This window comes from Choristoneura fumiferana, chromosome 30 (assembly GCF_025370935.1).
Source record: "Choristoneura fumiferana chromosome 30, NRCan_CFum_1, whole genome shotgun sequence".
In the NCBI taxonomy this organism is placed as follows: domain Eukaryota; kingdom Metazoa; phylum Arthropoda; class Insecta; order Lepidoptera; family Tortricidae; genus Choristoneura; species Choristoneura fumiferana.
Window position 1 is genome coordinate 7670902 of NC_133501.1, and position 7055 is coordinate 7677956.

Consider the following 7055-nt stretch of genomic DNA (forward strand, 5'->3'; position numbering starts at 1 on the left):
TTCAATACAATTCCGCACATTATTATCGATAAGCAGCCGCGGTGGCATCATGGACCATGACCTCTCAAGCAGCCATCTGCTGCACCTCAGAATAAGCATACATGAAATTATAAATAAGCATACACAACTCGAAGTTCTCCACAATCCTTTCAGCCTCCGCTGGAAATAATTTTATGCCCGTTCCCAACCCTCTCCACATTTTTGCCACATCATTAGAATTCACAAAGTTTTCCACCCCTAGGACTAGCGAAAACTAGACTCGGCCCTGCATCAAAGGTAATTCGGGAGGCCAGATTTAAAACGTCCCCCATGCTACATCCTCTTAATGAAAGGTCAACGATGCCGCCCTTTCCTAATTTATTCCGAGCACCTCCCCATTGTACCTCTCTTAATATATTCATTACAAAAATAATTAATATAAGAAGATAATAATTACTGCGAGAGTAGCTTAATAATTTCAGGCGAAGGTACGAGTAGACGGATTATTTGTTTTATTTATTTTAAGTATCTATTCAGTTTTCTTGTGAGATGCCTAAATCTGGTATCGAAAAAGAAAGTAACCATTTTTTTCGACTTTAGTAGGTACTCGTTCAGTTGACAAAACAGAACCTTATAAGAGCACTTTGTTGTCCGTCTGGCTGTTTGTTCAGTTCATCTGTCAAAACCATTTTTCTATGGAAATCCTGAAAATTAACCCCAGCGGGTCGTGACTCGAGAGCGGCTCAACTTTATTTTTACCCAGTGACCTAAATAGCGGATTGATCTAAATGAACTAATTCGTATTCTCAGTGACAAGGGAATGAAATCTTATGAGCTCCGGACCTTCTAGGAGAGAAGCATTGCTCATTGTTTAGATATTAACGTTGTCTATTGTGTTATATAACCTATTGTACGGTATATATCTCACGGGTCTCACGTTATGCAATAATATTGCAAGCAGATTTGGTGACATTTGCGTGGTTATGAGCAGCGATTCAGTTTGACTGCATTCATAATTATGTATTAATTATGTATTATGTGTTAATTATTGGTCTAGTATAAACTAGACCCCGCCCCGGCTTCTCACTAGTGCAACTTAACAAAAAAGAGGTAAAGAAATAAAGAAAGTTTGCAAGCAAAGGAGGTAGGTAACTTAAATTATTTTATCCAAAACCCGACTACATAAAAAACTAAAAAGGAAAACAAGTCTAGTAGAATAATTTATTAAATCAGGTGTTACTTTGCGGAGGTCCATATCAATGAACAAAAAAAATTAGAAAGTCGCGGGTGAGTAAAAATTTTTTTAGTTCATTTAAGTCTAATAGACTATCTGTTAAGTAACTATAATTCAACAGTCGGAACCCGTCCAAATCTTGACTAGGTTAAAAATGGTCGGTTTTGGGTTTCGATTGTTAAAATTTAAGTTGCTAAACAGAGTCCTACTTTATTGGTTTTACTTTATAAACGGTACATTTTTTATTTAAAACAAATTAAGGCAGTCTAGTTTTTTAATTAATATAATTTACTACCTAATCTTCCTCAAAATTACAAACGCGCGGAACCAGGCAATTTCACAAGTAAAATATTATTATATAATGTAGGTATGTATGTATAATTATTATAACCTTTCTTTTGAACACTCTATCTATCAATTGAAACCATACTAAAATCCGTTACGTACCTAATTTAAAAGATCTAAGCGTATACATGACGTATGGCGGTAATCGACTTTGTATAAGTAAGATATAGACATAATAAAGTGTGTTGCAATAATAAACGAAAATTTCCCTACGGGTGTCTGCTGCTGGCGACATTGAAAATGCAAAAGCTTCTCAAATGGGAATCCATTATTCCTAATTATAAAGGATTTTGTAGCTAGCTGAACAAGATTAATAAGATGGTTAATATCTCAGTGGCGGTTAACTCGCTAGAGATATTTTTTCTGGAAAATTTCAACTTATGATTATAATTATATATCTACTTAGGGACGCTGTTTTGCAATAGTGTGTTGACCCTGATTAATTTTGCAATACAATTTCAACCTTGTCTTAAATGATCTAACAGTGTTGACATTGTATTGCAGAATTAGAGTGAGTTGACTCAGTATTGCAAAACAGCGTCCTGGCAGACCTCCCAACAGGTAGACCGACTACAGTTGCTGGCTAGCGGTGGAGGCATGTGGCATATCGCTGTGCATTATGGTGCTCTAAAGGGGATGTATTTGTTCAACATTAGACGTATTTTCGTAATCTGTGCCGTATCGGGTTTTAGAATAGGATGGACTCATCTCTTACCGTGGGTGTCATAATAGGATGAACTCATCTCTTACCGTGGGTTCATAATAGGATGAACTCATCTCTTACCGTGGGTGTCATAATAGGATGAACTCATCTCTTACCGTGGGTGTCATAATAGGATGAACTCATCTCTTACCGTGGGTGTCATAATAGGATGAACTCATCTCTTACCGTGGGTGTCAATAGGATGGACTGATCTCTTATCGTGGATGCCATAAAAGGCGACTAAGGGACCTATGTGAGAGTGGGCAGCAGCACTCTATATTGCCAACTAGAGTTTACCCACGGCTTCGCACGCGTAAACTATTGGATCTGGTAGTTACAATTGAAATTCCGGGATTTTATAAAATTCCCCTGGGAATTCACAAAATTTATAACGTAGTCTTCATTGAAGTTGTATTAGGAAAAACTGTTCAAAATTTCAAGACTCTAAACCCAGCGGTTGAAATTTTAAGATTTTATCCCGATCCCGTGGGAACATCGGGATCAAAAGTAGCCTGTGCTATTCTAGAGGTCCAGCTACCTACATACCTACTTTCATGACTCTAAGCCCAGCGGTTGTTATTTCGAGATTGTATCCCTATCCCGTGGGAATATCGGGATAAAAAGTATCCTATTTTTTAGTCCAGGTTATAAACCAACTTTTTGCAAGATTTCATCCAAATCTGTCTATCCGTTGCAGCGTGAAGAAGTAACAAACATACTTACTCACAGACTTTCGCATTTACAATAATTAGTAGGAAGGATTACGAACTCCGGACTCCAGCCCCCTGTACCACAAAAGTTAAAAGCGCTAAAATTCGACAAAATTATAACATTTTATTAAGATAAACTTAACAATTTTGTCGATTTGTAGCACTTGTAACTTTTGTGGTACCAGCTCCAGCTCTGGGGTGTGGGAAGCAAAGAGAAACCACCACACTATTTTTCCACTAAAGTTGTCAAGAATCTCGCTACTGATCCCCATCCGACAACAATGACCGCCCTGTCAAGACCCCCCCGTTTCACCATCCATTATTTAAATTTACCTGACTAATAAAATGTGATGCCGTCTCTTATTGTTTTGTTCGAATAGGCAGAGACAGCATCACATTTAACCGTCAAATTAAATTAGTCAACGAGTGGTGAAACAGCCCCGAAGGGCAAAACGTCTTTTAACTAGCAACGATTGTGTTGACGATGTAAGCCATAAGTTACAGTTAAAATGATGTGGCTAAAATGGCAAAAATGGAAACTTTTCAGTTTCTCCATTTCCGTCTGTCTTTCTGTCCGAGGCTTAACACAGAGGCTCTTAGCATCAGAAAACTGTAATTTTGTTGGAACTTCGGTGCTCCGATAACAGGTTAAGTTTGCAAGGTCAAGATATTCCAAGGGCCTATACCTTCATATTAATTAACTCGATATTACTTATCATATTGTCCAATGGCGTACTTTAATATAATACTACCCTAATTAGTCTCGATGTAATCTGTAGCAATTTACGTGACTCGTTAAACGATATCTGACGTTAAATGTAAGTTCATTACAGCTTCGTGATTCATCTCGCCTTGTCTCGCTAATTAAGGTCTAATCCTTATCGATCCATATAGTCAGCTGAAATTAGATTTATCTGCCGTTATTTATCGTTAACCATAGAAACTTGGTTTTATCGAAATGATGAACGCTTTGTTCGGTAAATTACTAAAGCATTAGGGGTTTTGTTTGATACCAATAGGACCGAAATGAATGAAAACCTAAGGGTATTCGTACTATGGTTTTTCTGCGCAGAGATTCTATTCTTTGTACAAGACAAGAAGAAATAGCACTATCTTGTGTTCATTCCAAAGTGAGGAAAAATCTAAACAACCGCTAGGATGGTCGGCAGAGATAATTATATAATCAAAGATCTCCAAATAACTTTCTATGCGACTTCCTTGTCAAAAAAACCTTTGTCAATGTATATTTGCTATCATTGACTCTACTGCCACTTCCAATGTTGACTATATAAATTTAATTCTGTAATTGTGCTATTTTTTTCACGTTTGCAAAGATATTGTTATGTCAATCCAATTTATAGAAAGGCTAAACAAAGACGCCATTAACCCGACCTAACATTAACATTAATCTATTGCAAAATAATTAATCTGTTAAGTAAATCGATTAATTTATTAATTGAATAGATCAAAGTATTTTTGTCTATTTTATTATTTAAAATACTTGATTTTAATTCCAAAGACTGTTTGTTTATTCAATTATAAAAACTGTTACTATTTTTTAATTTTAAGGTAAATAAATAATAATCGCTTATTCAATCGAGTATTAATCGATTTTTATGACAAATTTTCCACCATCTCTACGCTAGTCTATGCTACGAGTACTACAGATACAGATTATAAGTACACGAGTTTCATTCAAGAAATAACGTCAGATTTTGACGAAGATTTTTCAAATGAAAATTAAATATTGAAATCAAGTGAATTTTGGTGATTAGAAGTCTAGTTAAAAGACACAAATTATAGATAAATGTGTTATTGATGCAATCCAGTGGGTGTTTATACAAGAATTTTGATGAAATCGGTTTGTTTCCATAAATTAGATTGACATAATGTATTTATAGTCTGTTAAAGTCTGTGCCGTGCCCGGTTTTATATTACGACGTTGGTCTACCCGTGGATGTCGTAAAAGGCGACTAAGGGCCCTGACATGAAAGTGGGCAGCAGCGCTTCCTATTGCCAATACGAACTCCGGAGTCCAGTACTGCGATGTGGAAGGCATGAAAAACCAGCACAATACTTTTTTATATATAAGAGGGGGAAAACGAGCATGAGGGTCACCTGATGGGAAGCAATCACAACCGCCCATGGACCCCTGTCAACACGAGGGGTGTTCAAGTGCATTGCCGGCCCTTTGAGAGACTGATAAGCTCGTTTTTTAAAGATCCCTAAGTTGTACCGCTCCGGAAATACTGTCCCAGGAAGCTGGTAGGTACAGCTGGTGGTGGCTGGTGGCTGGCTGGTGCAGGTGGCTGGAAGGTGGTGGGTGGTGGAAGCTGGATACTTTTCGAAGAAAGTCGTCATGAAGGTTCAATACTGAATCATCAATCGATGACCACGATCACTCTATCTGGAGTGTTGTAGTGACTTAGAAGTTACAAAAAAATTAAAATGGCAACTGGACCAACGTCGAAAATAACTCTGATGAATTATTTTACTAAACTACAGTCTGTTCTGTTCTGTACAGTTTGTCTACAGTCCTATTGAAAAAGATGGCGTTAACTCGTTTAAGATGGGTTAACTAATGTCATCTGCGAGTATAGGCTGCATACGTTGTGGATAGATCCTTAATGTTTCCCTAAAAATAAAAAAATAAATTATTTGTATCTTAAGGACGCCTGAATTTTAATTAGGTATTCCACGTTTGCCAGATCTCCAGTGGACGTAAGTATTAAGTTTCTAGTTATGCACCAACCTACAAATAATAAGACAAACTTGAGCAAGCAACTTTGATCATAAACGCTGTCAAGAAGTAAATGGAGATGCATTTTATGGATACTGAAAACTGATTGGAATAACATTGAGCAATACCCATCTGTTTGAGCCTATAAAGTTGGATGGAGTATTTTGATTTCAAATGGGAAGTACTTCGCCACCCATCCAACCTCCGCACACGTCCTGCTCTATGACGAAACATATAGAGTAAAAAAGGAAAAAGAGTCGTCTGTCAACTACGACAGCAGCGCTTCGCTCCACGTATTTTTCGCAGCATATATTTAATTTATTTTTAAAAACCACCGGAAGATTTAGAGCTATACAAGACAGCAGCAATTGCATCATCAAGTGCTTCTGGAGTTAAAGTGAATACCAACTTTTCAGTTAAAATTTTCCATCCGCCTATTAGGTAAAACTACAGATTGTTTTAGGCCAACCTTAATACAGTCCACTAAACCCGTAAACCATCCATAATTATATTACGGCTCCAAAATTAATTATTGGCAATCGGACCATCATGAAGCAGCTCTCCGCGTTTAATAAAAAAACTGGCAAAGGCAAGGAAAAAAACATGTGTTTGTATAATAACCCCCTGTCAATTTCAACTTTATTTTGCTTTTATCAGCTTTTTTTTGGCGAACACAGTCCTTTAGTAATATAACACGTAGTAAAAATTCCAAATACCTATCTACATACAAGGAATCCTTGAAATGGGTGGTAATTTCGTATTTCAAACATGTTTAAACTCTTGTACACGAACGCCGAAAACCTAAACTCGTTTAATTGGCATGCGGATTCGTATAATATTAAAGTTACTGTTGGCAAGAGTTGTGCGAAACGCGAAACAGAAATTCAGCGAAGACTCATGCATATTTATCACGATCGATTGAGTAAGTGGTGAGTTGTAAACAGAAACAGCGAAGACTCATGCATATTTATCACGATCGATTGAGTAAGTGGTGAGTTGTAGCTGAAACGTCGTTGGTTAGGGTATTTAGTATTTAGGTACTCGTAGAGCATGTATTCGATTCAAAATTGCCACAGAAGTACTCTAAATTCTGCAAAAACGCATGATTTTTAATGGTTAAGTTTAAAGAGTCACCAGATCTACTACATTTTTGTTAGCCTATACTTACTACAGTGTCATACTGCTGGGCGAAGTAGTCATTTTCCTCGCCCCGTCATCATGGCTGGTCATCCACCAAAAACACTTCTTACCACCAAAACTAATAAATGACAAACAAAATAAAATAACATCCCCATTCTACATTTTCTATTTGAAATAAATGACTTATGACTTATGACGAAATTC